Consider the following 17,929-nt stretch of genomic DNA (forward strand, 5'->3'; position numbering starts at 1 on the left):
TTCCCTAAGACAATGCCCAATGTGTGGGGGGTGGGAGGGTGCTGTGCTTCCTTCTGTGTGTGTGGGGGGGGGGGGGCTATGCTATGTGCTCCAGCTGTATTTAAGGGTGTTCTGTTTGTCCTTGCTGTGGGAAAGGAGGCTGCTGCATGCCCCTGCTGTGGGGAGGGGGATGCTGTGTGCCTACGGTATTGGGAGGTAAGAGTGCTGTGTGCCCTTGCTTTGGTACCCCTGCTGTGTGTGCTCAGGGGGACTGTGTGCCCCTGCTACGTGTGCTGGACTGTCCCGTTTTGTGGGAGCGATATTGCGTGTACACAATAGTTGAGATAGTAAAATATATCGTTCAGAAGGGTTCTAGTGTGTATGGGGCTTTAACAGGAAACGTTCTGTGGCATAAGAATGCTGAAACACTTGGTATGGTATGGTAAAGGTTAAGGTGGTCCAGGCTAATCAGCTGCTATGCTTGGTCTTAAAGGGAGGGTGTCTCATGTGGCAGCACCTAGCACCTGAGCCACAAAGCATTCACCTGCCATGCATTCATTGCATAACTTTATGCCAGGCTACACTGAACCACAAGAGATGTATTATATTTGGAAATATCTTATTCCATGTCAACAGAAAAAAACCCAGGTTCATATTATGATGAGATAAAGGTGCCCATACACAGTGCGTTTTCACCGTGCGATGCGATGAACATACTTTTTGTACTGCCATCACATCGCATGCATTGCAATGCGATCCAGCCCATAACGGTTGCGATCAGCGCACCATGTATGGGCAATTTAAGTTCTTAAAGTGCATCTGCCGTCTACATTCAGTGGCACGCAGCTATAGTTGTATTGTCATAAAAATTGGTTCAGCCCACAGTGGCTGCTAAATTTACATATATGCAACAGGTACAATACACATTACCTCCGGAGAGGATTAATGCTCATTCATATTCTATGTTAGATTACTTTCATATGTTTAGCTACAGAGTTTGTGGTGTGATAATAGGCGGGATGCTCTAAACCAAAAATGCGGTAAAAACCCAGCAATCCAGTTTTTACCGCATTTTTGTATGCACTAAAACCCACACGCCAGGTTAACTGGGGCTTTTGCTGGCGGTACCCCATAGAAGCCTATTGTCTTCTTTTCACAACCCCCCGAACTGAACCCCGCCACCCCGCGATGCCCCCACTCACCTGATATGATGTCCTCCTCCCTAGCACCTTCTGGGTGCAGGGAGGAAGAGCAGAAGGGAGAGAGTCGCAGGGACCCGCTCACCCCCAGGCAGCTGCTTTGCAAAGGGCAGCTGTTATCGCAAAAGCTGCCCTTTGAAATACTAATTGCATATGCTAGACCATATGCGATTAGTGTAAGTGCTGTAGCCGGCAGGGGGGGGGGGGGGGGGGTAAGGGGCGGCGGATGTTAGAGCATCCCACCCCATGTGATATTGCCCATAGCAACATATCGTCTTCAATACAACTTCCATATTAGTACATTTAGCCCTAAGTATCTGTATTAGGGGGGATAGTCGAATGTAGAAAAAAGAGGTGGTTGTGTGAGGTGAAATTACTCAAACTGCATGGTGTATGAGCCATATTCCCCATCAGAATGTTCTATTTAAAAAATAAATAAATAAATTTTGGCAAAGGAACATTGGTCACACAATTGTACCCCCAATTAAATTTCTCCACACAGTAGCAAAATCTCATTCACATTAGACAGCATGTAGTGCCCTTGATTCATAATACAGTACAAAGTAGTGCCCCTTATTCACTTTGTGTCTTTCCGTAGTGCCCATATTTATGTTATGCTACACAGTAGTACATGTTACTTATACACAATGCCCACAGTAGTATGACACTTACACATAATGCCCACAGCAATAGTACTTGTTGATGGCTTCAACTCACATACATTGTGCCAAAAATGGAAGCTGCTATGACAGCCTTTTATTTTGGAATTACGGTGAAGGGCTGTGGTGGAGGGGGAACTAGTTCCCCCTACCTTTAGAGGTGGTGGAACCCAGTTCCACCTCACTTTAACCCCTGGGTAGATTCAATTGTTTTATTTTTGTGTGCTTGTAAGATATGGCCAGACAGAGCTACTGTACTCAGTTGTTTGCTGACTAGAGCGTGTGTCAGGGGTGCCCCTTGATTATTGCATTTTTTGCCCCAAATGCATTGGTGGCCCCCATTTCTGTGAATATGGTAATTATTAAATTCATATGGTGTCCATTCATAATGTCCCTTTAAATAAAAAGAGAATTTTTTTTAACAAGTCACAATAAATGCATTTATAATAAATATGTACCTGACATCTGTCTCCTTTCATGATAATGATGCATACTGAATTAAGGTCCTTTGAATAAATTTTTCTTTTTTCTGAACCTGGGCCCTTATTCTGATTGATGCGGACTTTACCGCGTTCTTACGGATTGCGTCTTTACGGCGTCTGCGCATGCGTGGAGAACGCTACGCGCATGTGCCACGCCTTGACTCGGTACCAGTTCGGACAAAGACCGTCCAGAACTGTTCACCGCTATCATTCGGGAAATAGGGGCGTATTATGGGCGTCATGCGGAATGACACATGGGCGTAGTTTCAAAGTGGGCAAAACGGGGCGGAAACATGGGCGGACACGGGGGAGTACACTTATGTTGGGGGGCGTACATTCGGAAACCACTCCGAATGCACGCGATCAAAAAGGGCAGAAATGTGCGGTGTCCACAAGTGTACTATTGCTTTGCGGACACCACTCGTTCATGCGGTAGGCGAACGTACGCCTAATGACTACAACCATTAACACCTGAACCCAATAGAATCTACTCCTTTACTCATTACTCACTAATAGGCCGCTTGTCAGTGCTTTAATAGAAACCATTGCTCTTACATTGCTGTAAGGGTTAATGTGTGCTATGCATGTGTTAGGCATGCTTGTAAGGATATATTGGAATCTAATTGATTCCAATTCCAAATAAGCTGTTTTTTATGAGGGTAGGTAATTGAATAAGTGGGTCATGTGATGTATTGCAGAAGATACTTCATAGTGGGTTGTTTGGCGGAAATCCTCCGCTTACGTGCGGTAGCACCGCTTGGCTCCCGTTCGGATGCGGTATTCCCGAGCATACTCTGTAATACTCTGTAATACCGTGCCGAATCGGAGTGTTTCTCCCGCACACGCATGGTTTGTATGTCGTCCGTAAACACGCCCTGTTCTTAAAGAGTGAGTCCGTCCGAATGCGGAGGACACGTGGGCGTTTCTACGGACGATGGCCGCATGCGGAAAAACACCGTGGCGTGCGGACCGCTCCGTAAGAATGCGGGAATTTCCGCACAGATCAGAATAAGGGCCCTGGTCTAAACAACTTTTTCATTTAGATGTACCTCATCAGTGCACATATTATTGTTTCACTCTTCGCAATGGGGGCATTACTTATTATTTGGAAATTGGTCAATCAAAAAAAAGGAGCAGTCATACCAGACACGTTTCATCCGGTTTTACCAGCCTGTTTATCAGTGGTGTGGGTTTTTGTCCATGAAATTGATGTTAAAAAAACTGATCCTTAGAAATGAAAAATGCTGGTAATGTTAGGTTTTGTGTAAAGTTTTCATGAAAGCCAATTACATTACCCCCCCACCACCACCACCACCACCACCACCACCCCACATACACACACACACCTGTAAATTCTGCCTCAGAATGTTGAATCTCATCTTACATAATAAAGAGTATGCAGCCCCAGCGATTGGTTCCTACGACCTGTATGCAGTGCTAACCTACAAAGTGGGATAGCTTGATGTGTGTATATTTGTATATCTATATAAAATACTAGTAAGCCCACTCAAAGCAAAAGCTACGAAAGCTAGTCTGCTACCTTCTGTGTTTGTGCATGTGTAAGAAAAAGATGTAGTTTCACTCCCTGCCAGAAGATGGCAGTGTTTCAGGGACTCACGGACACTAGATACAGACATATATATATATATATATATATATATATAGATATATATATATATCTATATATATATATATATAGATGACACATAATACAGTTAGTACACAGAAATGAAAACCCCACTAGTTCTGTTGTCCAATGATTTTCTAGAATACAACGCTAAGAAGCATTTTTAACCTATATTTTTCTAGAAACGAGAAACCCTGAATAGTTTTAATTCCTGACAGCCATCTTAAACCTACATTATGCAGACAACAAATTCCATACATTTTATTTTCCAAAGAGGCTTTTCTGCATAATAGTGATGAATTGGGTTATCTGCGTGGTGCTCTAGGCAACTGGATTTGTTCCTTTCCACACCCCATTAGGTCCCTTACAGTTTGTCTCCTGCACCCACTTCCCCCCTTCTTCCAACAGCAGTGAGTGCCCCTATTTCATATATAACTACATGTGAGCATTTTATTCCTCACCTGCTTCTTTGGATTACTACAATCCTTCATTCTCTTCTTTTTTTCCCATTATCTGTTGGTACTCACCTCATACATTCTCTTTTATCACCTTACTATTGTCCTCTCCCACCAATCCTACAGTACCTTTTTACCTTTTCATTCCACATTCTCACTTGGTCTCTATCTATCTATCTATCTATCTATCTATCTGTCTTGCGTGCACACACCAGTGAGTTGCAGACTTGTCTCGTTCTAATGCAGCAGCAAACACAAAGCAGCTGTTGATTCCAAGAAGTCTCCATAATGAACCACGTGGAAGTCAGAGCTGGAAGGTAAGGCTCCACTGTAACTCTTTGTAATCTGCAGAATAATGGCGCAGCCCTTTCTTTCTCATACATTTCTAAGTTTTACAGCAGTGCCAGGGTTAACCCCTGCTCTGCCAGCTCTTCAGCTGCTTCGTATCATGTACATACTAATGTATTTATCAATAGTGCTGAAAGCAAGGAAGGGGTGCGCCTTGAGGCTCTGTTGCTCTGAAAGGGAGTGAGGGGGGAATAGGGAGGAGAGCAAGGGGAACATTGCTATATATCTTAGCCTTTCTGGCTTGCTTTCACACCCCATCAATATGGATGTCTCTCTTTCTCCCATTATCTCTCACACCATCACTCTTGCTTGCTAATCCAATCCTGTCTCCCCTTTTTTTCCACATTATTCTTTGTCCTCTTTTACAGCTTCCTTTATACTGTACTCTTCTCAACATTCACATCTCAACGTCTTTCTCTCTTTAGCTTTTAGTACCTTTTTTGCGCTTTCTTCCCTCTTTTTTTGCTTTACTACCTGTCTTTGTTTTCTCTCTCCTTGCCAATCTCCCCCTCTGTGGTTTCTCTCTCTCTTTCCTCTCCCTGTCTCTCTCCTCTCCCTCTCGCCTCCATTTTACTGTTAACGTCATCCCTATCCCCCTTGAATCTCCCTCCTCACTATATGGGTCTTAATGACATTATACCTAAAAATTGCCTACCTTAAATTTTGTACTTTCTTTTATCATTTCCACCTCAAGTCTTTTCCATTTATCTCCCTTATGATATACAGTATCATAGTGTCTCATGTCTTTTATTTTAATCTATGTACTGACTTTCTCTCCCTTCTAAACTACTGTGAACCTTCTTGTAGTTGAGGCTAAGGTTTATGGCAAAACATATGACGTGAAACAACCAGTTTTACGCATTAATATTCCATCACAGCCAGTATCGTGCAGTGGAGTCAGTGGCTGGGGAGACTTTGGCTAACGTCATCAGAGCCAGATTTACACACACAAATATGAACCGAACGGTTCATGTGGACATTATACTATATATACATACATATATATATATATATATATATATATATATATATATATATATATATATGCAGGTAAAAAAATAAACTGGCCGCATGAGGAAAATGCCACATTAAAACGGGCATTGAAACGTTGTAACCACATCGTGGTCTGAGTGTTTTTCTGCTGTTACCAAGTCGCCTGGAGTGCTATACCCCCCCTGGTCCCAGCTATTGTGTATGCTGTATGGGCACCCGGCGCTGATTTGATATTATATGGAGAGCCGGATCCCACTTTGAACCTATATATATATATATATATATATATATATATATATATATATGCAGGTAAAAAAATAAACTGGCCGCATGAGGTGGGATAGAGAACACTAAATATACTAAATATTTTATCCTATAGGTTTACGGTCCAAACATTAAAATTTGAATTTTGGGAACCACTGGGTTACACTATAGTTCATAACTTATACAAATTGTACAATGGGCTTAAGTGACCATTCCAAATATGCAGCAAATTGCAGATACCTCGCTGTTTGAACATAAATCAATTGCTCTGTGCATCATTTATGAGAAAAGATAGACTAGGCTGATGTGAGGAAAAGACCTCTGTGCCCCCCTTGCCCAGCACATTTTTAGCACTTTAGCTGTCTTGATAATTCCTGGTTGTGTGCTTGGGACCTTCCTGGATAAAGCACCTGACACTGTATTAATAACACACACACCAATCCACCAGCCTCCAGTGAGATAGAGCTGATAGCTGCTTCTTTTTGTGCTTTTCTTCTTTTTTTTTTGCCCCCAGCTCCAGGCGAGTGCTGGATGACTCTCCGACAATTGGGATTCCGACGTTGTTTCTCCAACATCGGAATCCCGACTGCTAAATGCCTGACAGTCGGGATCCCGACTGACAGGGGCTATTTTCCTTTGTGGGGGTCCATGACCCCTATAGAGGGAGAATAGAACCTGTGCAAACCTTTGATCCTGTAGCTGGTGGGAGCGTAGTGTGTCTGTAAGGGGCTCCAATGCGCACGTACCCCTGTCCAGGCAGTTCATGACTATAACAGAGGGGAGGCGAAGCTCATAGCTGCCTCAACTCTGGTCTCTCCTTCTCTGTCTTTTTATTTCACGGCAATTTTGTTGACTCTTAGCTATAAAGATGATTAGAATAATACAATGATAACATTTATAAATTATAAATCTCTTCTTTGTATTATTCTATTAATTTTCATAGTAAAAAAACTGGAATATACTGGAGTATGACAGGTGAGGGTCTGATTCCCCTGACCGCACATCACTGGTCACAGCACAGCCTAAACAGCCTAGCTTGGTGAGCCTGAAGCTAGTAAGTGCAAGTGCAGTGCTGATTAGGATGGGTCACCACTCATACCCCTTGGCGTTGCAATACTAGGGTTAAAAATATATTTTTTGAAACACCAGTCGGCAGCCACAGGAATCGCTCAAGTGTGTACCCAGCATTATACACCATTATATGTAGTCTGTGCATAGACAGGGGCATGGCCGGCCTCCTTCTCACCTGTAGTACCTACCTCTGCTCATGCTAAAAGTACCTTACATATATGTATAGTCTAGACAGAAGTGATGCCAGCCCCCACCACCACACTAACACATTATTACATGTATTCATAATTCAGACAGAAGTAGTCAGCTTCTCCCTCACATACTAACACATCATTACATGTATTTATAGCTCAGACAGTAGCTGAACCGCCAGCCTCCCCCACCATCTCACTGTTACACTAGCATGTATTCACAGCCCAGACAGAAGCACTGCCCGCCTCCTCCTCCCACACTAATACACCCGTACATGTATTCATAATATAGGCACAGTCAGCCTCCTTGTACACACTGATACACTATGACATATGTTAATAACACAGACCAAGGCAGTGCAAGCCACAACATGCATTCACAGAGCAGGCAGAAGTACTGATGGTGTCCTCCTCATGGAGTAATGGAACATTGCATGCAATCACAGCACAGTATGAGGCAGTGCAAACATGCGTCCTTCGATATTAGTAGTATTAGTAGTATTCATGCAGTAGTGTATGCAGCAGAGACTGAAGCAAAGGCAGACTGCATCTCATATGAGCATAGTAGTGTTGCATTTATTCATAAACAGAAGCACTGCCTTGTGTTTGAACAAACACTGATACATTGATGCAATTATTGGTGACATCAGACTGAACTTCCCCTGCCTGTGTGGGTGTGCTTGACATTGTGCACATAGAACAGGCAGTGATGTTCTCTAACCCCCTCCAACGGCAGGCCAGAAGCATTTCACTGTATCATTTAACTTATGTCGTTCAGGTACAACAACCCTCAGTCCCTTAGTGAGGTATATGCTGAGGTAATCTTGTGATTAATATCATGCCTATGGGATTTACATGTTTTTCCTTCTAGGTAGTGACAGTTCTATGCATTTTCTGAATTGCATGTTCTTATTCATGTATGTGCATTGATGGAAAGTCTGCAGAAGTGGTCCTTAGCATAGCAGTGCCTGCGCTTCCCATGATAATGAGGAATTAGTGCAGGAAAGAGGATAGGGAGAGCAGCTGCAGTCCTAAATCCTACTGACCCTTTCTTGTCCTGCAGGAAGTTACTGTGGGTCTTTAACTGTTCTCCGCACACATCTATGTTCGTGAACCTTCTATCTACATTGTCCCATCTTTATTGTATGTCTACTGAACTTTTACACCTTCAACTCTCTCTTGTTGCATGTTTTTCTCTACACAGTACTAGAACTAGGAAACGTCTGGCCACGTCTACACTCCTCTGCTATTCGTGTGATTTATCCATTAAGAGTCACAGGGGGAAATTTACTAAGCTTGGGAGTTCTACTTCAGATGGGATGTTGCTATGGGTAAACCAATCAGAAATCCCATCTTAGTAAATTCCCCCCCCCACAGGATGAAGTTGCCCACAATTGTTATATCGCACCCAATCTCACGTCTAAAATGACTGGGAGATTGTATTGAATCTTATTTTTTTTGAGCATATCATGGTCATTATGGTCAGGTTTAGCCACACATTTGTGCATTTCAGCTCACCAACCCCGGGGATAGCATGCTGAAATACTGATAAAAACCAATTGAATACTGCTCAAAGTGTCTAGTTCCCTCCGAATCAGAATAGGACGGATATACAAAAATATATCTAAATTTGTATCTGCACATACACTGTATGCAAAAACATGTCTATTCACAGAGATCGGTCTGAAGAAGAATCTGGCCTACATTCCTGTCAATACACCTCCATATTTGTGGAAGGCCCATACAGCTGAAAATTGCTCATTTCGGCTGTTTTGAGCGCTTTCAGCTGAAAATCGGCCAGTGTGTATGGGCCACCGATGGCAGACTAGCGATGATGCGCCCTCCCACATCATCGCTGTCAAAGTCTCCCATCTCCCCCCTACGGCTTGCCGGGCTTAAAGATTAGCCACTTTCAGCCAGGCAGACCACCCCGCAGCCTCCCCTTCTCCCTCCCTGCAGAGTATTGCTCCCTCCCCATGCTCCATATACTTACGGAGCAGGGAGGAAAAGCGTCCGCCTTCCGCCCCTCCGTCTGTCAGCCCGCCCGTCCGCAGCATCGGCAGCACAACCTCTCCCTCCCCCTGCTCTGTACACTACCGTCTCACGCCACACGGAGCAGGGAGGAGGAGACGCAGCAGCCCCATCTCCTCTTGTCAGCAGTGACTTCAGCTGCCGAACCCACAGCAGCAGTAGACCAATGGCACATGCCAGCAATGTCTATATTACTGGTCCTCCTGCCCACCAAATGTACTGTATATTGATTAGCCAGTAATGTATACATTGCTGGCATTGGCCAGCAATGTATATATTTGCACCACTGGCCACCAATGTTTAGTAATAGAATATGAGGCGGTGATGTATGGCTAGCACTCTATACGTTACCACCTCCACTGCCCAACAATGTAAATTATGTTATGGGCGAAGCGTATACATATATGCGTTACCGCCGCCACTGCCCAACGCCTGTGATGGCTGGCCATTTGCTGTGTGATTGAGAGCAGGAGGATGTTTTAGGGCATGCCACTACAATTTTCTGGGAGGTCACCAGAAAATGCAGGCATACCCCAGCCAATCATAGTCATCAGTGCCCTTGTCCCCCCCCACACACACACACAGCCATCTCAGTGATGAGTAGTCCTGGCTTACTCAGTGCTGCGCACAGGGGGAAAGTCGTTCATTAGATTGCAGCCATGCACATCAGCATAATTTACCTGATTGCTGAGCTCTGAATATACGCAGACCAGCGATCAGTTCTGAATCAGGTCCCAAGAGCAGACCAAAAAAAATGGCCGCTGCTCCCACTCGGGATTCAAACCCAGCCCATTATGTAAATATCCTTTTAAATTAAAGATTTTCAGCAAAATCTTTTGCCTCCTGAACATCTCTTGCTCTTTTGGGAAAAAAGCTCAGTGTGTACGCACTACTTTGATGACAGATTTATCTTTCAAAGATTTTGGCAAAGTCTTTTGAAATGAAAATCTTCTAGTGTGTATGGGCCTTTAGTTAGTTTTGTGTCTACAGCTTTTGTATACAGTGAATGCCAGTGTTAATAATTTGTTATTGCTGGGTACACACTTGACGATATGTTGTCCAATCTGGTGGATCAGACTGACATACCAGCTACATCGTCTAGTGTGTGCCCCTTATGTCGCTGTTCCCGTGCATCATCAGCGACATCCACATGCAGGGCAGATGGACGAAATCACTAATGGGAGGTGCAGCATGGCCGCCACCATCACTTCATCACTGCCACGTTGGCAAGTCTATATGCACTTTGCTGATGCTAGCTTCGCTGCTGGGTCCTGTCGCCTGTGATGTCACTGGGTACACACATCGGCAAGTGTATACCCTGCTTAATCTTTGCTAACTTTTCATTCTGGAATGTAGTTTTATCTGCTGCTACATTGCTGGGTTCAACAAGAGGGGCCTCCTCCCCTGCTATCTGCTGGTTTTCTTCCTACCTTTCTCTTGGGACTCTCATTGATCCTTTAATGTCCTGCAGTTCAGACTGTGCAATGAGTTATAGTCTATAATGCACTTGCCTTTTCTATCTGAACGGGAATCTTAGATGGACATTAACCCTTCAGCTAGTTCCGTCTCTTCCCAAATCATATCTGTGCACTATGAAATAATGTGACATATTTCCTTTTTATAGCACCGAGATATTAGACTGCCAACATGCACCCTCATACATGTTCGCCCGCACAGGCTGCACCCTCATACATGTTCGCCTGCACAGGCTGCGAATGGATGTTTAGCATAAACAACCATTCGTATGCCTGCAGGTAACCTCCCACATTGTTCAATGGTCGGCGACCATCGAAATATGTGGAAGGTACTCGCTTACATATGCGTGCACGCTGGCACGGATATGGGCGGGCAGTTGACATCCGGTGATATCATCTGCCCGCCCCCCCTGCCCAGTGTTCTCATGGGAACGCCCGTGGGAGGCTGGGCATTCTCATATGGTAATGAGGCAGCACAATGCCCCCCACCCTTCTCCGCCCCCCACATGTTGACATGGGTGCGTACACCCGGCGAACTGAAAGTTCACCGTGGGTGCACGCACCATACATCTGTACATGCGCAGAAACCCGCCTACGCATGCGTAGACGTGCAACATCAGTGCTGCGTGCGAATGCACGCAGGACCGAACGAACTTGAATAACCCCCCAGGTGTATGCAAAAACATCTTGGTGCAAGCCCAACTTAAGGACAGTATAAAAAAATAAATGATAGGTCAGTTCTGTACAGTCCGTCTTTTTCGTGGTTCCGTATAGTGTATTGTAAGTATCACTATGAATTTCTACGTGATAGATTTCGTTACACCCTAAATATTTTCAGAAAAGGTTAATGTTTAAATATTGTCAATATTATAAGGAATGTGGACATCATTCATGTTGCACAATTAGCTCTAATTCACTTTTGTCGGCTACTGATACAGGTTGAGTATATCTTATCCGGATATCTGTTATCCAAATTATTTCGAAAACCATCTTTTCTGGAATGTACTTTTTGTTTTGGGCTAAAAGAACTACTGGGGACCTCTGTAACTGGCACTACTGGGGACATGATATGTAATTGGCACTACTGGGGACAGGATATGTAACTAGCACTACTGGGGACATCTGTAACTGCCACTACTGAGGACATGATATATATAACTGGCACTACTGGGGACATCTGTAACTGGCACTACTGGGGACATAATATGTAACTGGCACTAGTGGGGACATCTGTAACTGGCACTACTGAGGACATGATATATAACTGGAACTACTGGGGACATCTGTAACTGGCACTACTGGGGACAGGATATGGAACTAGCACTACTGGGGACAGGATATGTATATAGCACTACTGGGGACATGATATGTAACTGGCACTACTGGGGGCATCTGTAACTGGCACTACTGGGGACATCTGTAACTGGCCCTTCTGGGTACACAAGAGTCCGTCCTCAAGATACCTCATTGAAATATAAAAATATTCCATAATACTGATATACCATTATCCAAAATGCTTCTTTATTTTTTATAAGGACTACTCAACCTGTACTCAGATATTGTTTTGTTGAACGTAAAAAAAACTGTTTCCTGGCATGTTCCAGCTGCTCTGTGGTATCAGTAGGCAATGCTTTTTTTTTTTCTTACATGGTTATATAATCACAAGGGGTTTGGAAGTAAAATAATTTCAGAAATATTTTTGGTCTAATGATGTTCATATAATGTGGTTTCTCCCACCACAGCTGTCTTCGTGCATGCAACAGATGCGGGCAGTCAGAACTGTAAGTCGCAGTATTAGAGACGCTCCAGGCATAAAATTTGCTTGACTGCACACCCCATTTGGGCTATGTTGTTTAATGTTTTATGTATCTAAAAATAGTGTAGCTGCTCAAACAATGGGGTTTACTCTGGTTGATTCGCAAGGTTGTGAATTTGGAGCCTTGCGAGTCCACCAAACCCCTCCCGGTGAATGCCGGGCCCTCGCATGTCTGTTTGCACGCAGGGCCTGCAAATGGATGTATAACATAAACATCCATTCGCAGCCTGTGGTTGAACACCCACATCATTGGTCGCCGACTATTGGAACGCGCACGCAGATCTAAGTGACTCTCAAGTCAGGGAGAAAGAGGGAAGGCAGCTGATATCTAATGATGTCAGCTGCCAGCCCTCGGCACAGACATCACGGGCCGACATCACGGGCCGATTACCATGGGAATGCCCAGCATTTACATGGGAACGCTTATGAAATACTGGGCGTTCCAATGGGCATGACTATCCGCCACCACCCCTGGCCGCAGCCTTGGGTGCGTGCACACAGGTGAACATGCCACGCACCCGGCATATGCACATGCGCAAAAATGGCCCTGCACATGCGCATACGCCCACCATCAGTCCCCGTGCGAATGTTCTATTCCTTGCGAACAGACTAGAATAACCCCCTATATGTATAAAATGGCAATTAATAAGCATTTATAACAGTAAACAGTAAATAATTGAATAAGTATAGGATGCTGTCCTGTAATCTGACCTTTGAACTAGCAGACAAATTTCTAGGTAAAAAGGAAAAAGGCAGCAGCTTTAGTGAAAGTGTATTTAAATATTGCCCATTTAAAAAAATTGCCATATTAGTGTCTTGCTTAAACAGCTTGCCTACGCCTCTCACCCAAGGACTGCAGTGTCCCACATGTGAGAAAAGTTGCAGTTCATGATCACCATTACCCGTAAATAGCAGCGGTGCACACAACATCTACTTACAGTGAGGAGAAGGCTTGGGGGCAGCCCAACAGGTGCCGGATGATGCTCCGACAGTGAGGATCCCGACAATCAGTATCCCCACGTCGGGATCCCCACTGCTGGTGCTCCGAGAGGGGGGATCCTGACTCACAGGGGTTTTTCTCCCTTGTGGAGATCCATGACCCCCATAAAGGGAGAAAATAACCTGTGGCGAGCACAGCGAGCCCGCAGGGGCTTCCTTGTGCTCGCCCCCTGTCAGAGCACCGGCAGTTGGGATACTGACTGTCATATACCACACCCAGCCCAGCTTGGGGTAGCACAGCATATACTGAAGTGCTGGACACACCCCCAAGCTTGATGACAACAGGGCTGTCCCCCGTCCCCTGACACAATGGCCATGTAGAATAAAACTAGCCCAATAATATTCACCAAAACTATTTAGAAGAGAGGAAGGGTAAGAAGGGTAAGATTGAATGAAAGGTACACGTGAGGAATTAATAAGGGCAGGGAGTGCCAGCAACCAGTGAACCACTGGCAATGGAAATAGGCAGCCCCAAGTTTGGCCCTGGCTTGGCACACTTTTTAATCTAACTATGTCCACTTGGATAGTAAATGTGAACCAAGTGGACCTGCACCAAAAAAACGTGAAAACCTCATGTCGACCATGTGACCGTCAACCATGCTCCCGGCAACCTAACGGTTGCATCTTACTTCCATTATTTTTGATCTAGACACGGTTAACTATCCTTAGGCATCTAACTAGATGCGTTCAGATAAGTGTGGTTGATTTAGACATCCATCAAGCGTATACAATCTCATATAAGGCAATACAGACAGCCTGCATGCATTGTGATATTTTCTAATACTGATGTCTTGTTGCCAACAACACTCCATTTCACTAAAGCAGCTGTGTCCCACACTTATTTATAAATCTAAGCATGGAGAATGTATTCACAGTGTGAGATTGGTTGTTTTGCTGGCTTTCTTTCGGTTGATCACCTTACTGCTGCCGCCTTACTGCTATCTCCTCCTATGTAGTTCTGCATTAAAGTCAATTCATACTTCTGTTGCATTCCAGATGGTCAGTGTTATGCATCCACTCTAAATTAACCACCACAGTATTGCAAGCACCGTCCCTGCCTCTATAGCAGCCACAATAGCTGTCAAAAGCATTGACAATGGCAGGTGTACATTAAAGAAACCTACACAAAGTAAATGCAGCTATTTTGTATAGGGTAGCACAATTTGCCTTTCTCACAAATACAAGAGGCTTAACCATATCTGCTTTCTCCTTTTGTCACTTAAAGGGACTGCATTCATCTTGTAGAAATACACGCCACAGAAAGTCTCACTTTCAAACAGGTCATTTGTGGCTCTGCTTGTACAAATGCTGAACAGAGGGGATTATTTTCTCAGTCTTTTGGGGGACTGTAGATAAGACCTTTTAGTTAAACGACTAATTGTCCTTCATTAAGAACTTGTTGGCTGCCAGCTGGGCACAAATGAAAGTAAATTTGGCAACGAAATATAAATTCATTTACTTTCATTTAGAATAATGTTGTGTTGATGCTTTTTGGAAGCCGCTTCAGTAAGGAGAGCTAGATTCTACAAAACAGATTGCAGCTAGTTACCACTGTTTACAACTGTCTCTTAATGGCAGTCTTTTTGTCGGGCTGTATTGTTTTCTTTGTGTGTGTGTGTTTTTTTAATCAGCTACTTTTTATGGAGTTTTTCCCGTTTGTTTTATTTATTTTTTTGCATTTTCTCATTCATTAGGCTCATTTTGTTGGGCTCACCACAAACAAAAATATAATATCATCTGTGTATTAGTTCATTTAGAAGGAGCTACATAGCCAGCATTTTGGTCAATAAGAACGGCTAATAGGCAGGATGTTGTAGGGTAAAAGAAGCGGTTGTTTAAACCCTTTGCATTCCCTCCTCACACTGTTTCATACAAAGTGTTGGCTTCAAGTCCTTGCAGACAGGAGTCTCTATGTGGGGTTCTGTGCCCTTCGCTCCTCTCCTCTATAATTCTCCAAATCCCCTATCCCACATGTGGATTCCTGCCCCCCTCAAAGTGTCGTAACAAAGAGGCCAGATTGTTCAGTAGCCCAGTGGGTCTGGCAGAGAGAATCCGCTTGGCTCCTTCACTGTCTGTACCTCCTCCTGCATGGCTTTTAAATATTCACACGGATGCCATCAGAATGTATTTTCCAAGTCTAGGAAGAGTTTTGAATGAAATAATTGCTAGGACAGTAGAAACCAGGGTTTTTGTGCCGTTAGTTAGGTTACATGCAGGCCATGTTAGAAATAACTACTTATGGGCCATATTGTCTGCAGGCATAATGCGCTGAAGGCTTTACCCTCAATGTAATTTAGATATGATGATCTCCATAAATGTTGGCTATGCAAAGCAGTTGTACATCAGTATATTAATGATTATCTGTCATCTTTTTCATAAAACAGCTTTTTACAGTATGTCAAGATATTATTGCACAGATTTTGGCATGCCAATGTTTTATTCATACTGGAAGCATTTGAGTTAACTTCCCTCATTGTGTTTGTGGTTGGCACAAGGCATGGAGGGCAGAGTGCCAGAGGTACAAAAGGGGTTCACAGATCCTTCTGATGGCGTCCAGGCTGCTTGGTTGCTAAGCAACAGGACTGGGCCTTGGCAGCTGTGGGACATGGGCAGGGGCCCAGAGTTCATAGCTTATGACTGAAGAGATGAAGGGAGGGAAAGTGATCTGACAAAGCCTAATTTCTATGTAGGAATTTAAATCTCAACATTGTGCCTCCCATTTTCTAATAGATTCTGTTTGCATGAAGAGGGAGAAAATCTATTTTTAGATTTAAAAGGACTAGCAGTAAAAAGTGGGAAGGAAGTGCCTAATCTTTTTGTTATTGATGATAATGCATAAGATGCTAACTGTAACGCTTTACAAGCTGAATTTTGTAACATAACTGAACTGAAACTCTACCCCAGTGGTCGCCAACCCGTCGCTCGCGAGCTACCGGTAGCTCGCCTGAGCGAAACGGGTGGCTCGACCACTGCTGCCTGCCTGCCCGCCCGCTGTTGCCGCTGGGTTGCGGCGCTATAGCCGCCGCTATAGCCGCCGCCTTGCCCCGCTACAGCCGCCGTCACCCCCGCTGTAGTCCTCCATGTTACGGGGACCAGAGGAGACAGCAGGCGCTAGAAGTCATATTTGACCTCTAGCGTCTGACAGGGAGCACCGCGCTAAGCGCTCCCGGCACTTCCGGGTAACGCTGCAGCGCTGTGTTCCCAGTCATATGCTAGAAGTCAAATATGACTTCTAGCATGGTGTGGGGGCAGGGCCGGTGCCAGAGCGCCCCGCCGCCCGCCTGCCCGCCGCTCACCTGCTAAGGGGGGGACCGCACAATCCGCCGCGCACTGCTGCCCACCGGGGGAGACTTTGCAAGGCGCCCCGCATTCTGTGCTTCAGCCGGAGGGCGCAGTCCACCGTCAGAGCCTTCTCCTCCAACAACCTGCACACCAAGTGCAGCCTGAGCCAGCACGTGCTGCGGGAGACCTGGGCCAGGGGGGTGTGTACTTTGCCCCGGACAGGCAACTGGTGGTGGTGGTGGCAGGGCCGGTGCTAGGTATGGCACTGCTCCATAACAGGGGGGGAATGGAGCCTCCCACTGCTCACCTGCTCCGGGAGGGGGGGTTGATGCGACCGCTGAGTCGCCGTTCCACGACAGGGGGAGAAGAGTTATTATGCCCATGTGAAGACGGGCATAGTGGAGGGGGCAAGCAGTGACCCCCTTGTCAATGAGCATTAACCCCTGGCAACAAAAATGAACCCCTGACAGCAAGCAGGTAATTTACATTTTTTTATTAGAAGCCTTACTGTGGGACATTGTGTGCAATATGTGTAATGGGCATCATTTGTGTGGCACATGTTTAATGAGCATCAAGGTGTGGGGCATATGTATAATGGAGTATCACGGTGTGGCATATGTATAATGGTGCATCACGGTGTGGGGCATATGTATAATGGAGTATCATGGTGTGGCATATGTATAATGGTGCATCACGGTGTGTGACATATGTATAATGGACATCACGGTGTGTGGCATATGTATAATGGACAACATATGTGTGGCATATGTATAATGGTGCATCACGGTGTGTGGCATATGTATAATGGAGTATCACGGTGTGGCATATGTATAATGGAGCATCACGGTGTGTGACATATGTATAATGGACATCACGGTGTGTGGCATATGTATAATGGACATCATATGTGTGGCATATGTATAATGGTGCATCACGGTGTGTGGCATATGTATAATGGAGTATCACGGTGTGTGGCATATGCATAATGGAGCATCACGGTGTGGCACATGTATAATGGTGCATCACGCTGTGGGGCATTTGTATAATGGAGCTTCACA

The 17,929-nt window shown here is 44.9% G+C and overlaps 1 protein-coding gene across 5 annotated transcripts in view; it reads left to right on the forward strand.

Moving 5' to 3' along the window:
- THRA (thyroid hormone receptor alpha) overlaps positions 1-17,929 on the forward strand; it is a 139,719-nt gene that overhangs the window by 46,137 nt on the left and 75,653 nt on the right. The window contains exon 1 of one of the 5 annotated variants that reach the window (XM_083147235.1): positions 16,345-17,348. The exons of the other annotated variants lie outside the window; for them this stretch is intronic. The gene's annotated coding sequence lies outside the window, so the exon portion shown is untranslated. Of the gene's footprint in view, positions 1-16,344; positions 17,349-17,929 lie in introns of those variants that run through there. 5 annotated transcript variants of the gene reach the window in all.

The sequence above is a fragment of the Crinia signifera genome, chromosome 6, assembly GCF_055691185.1.
Source record: "Crinia signifera chromosome 6, ASM5569118v1, whole genome shotgun sequence".
Classification (NCBI taxonomy): Eukaryota; Metazoa; Chordata; class Amphibia; order Anura; family Myobatrachidae; genus Crinia; species Crinia signifera.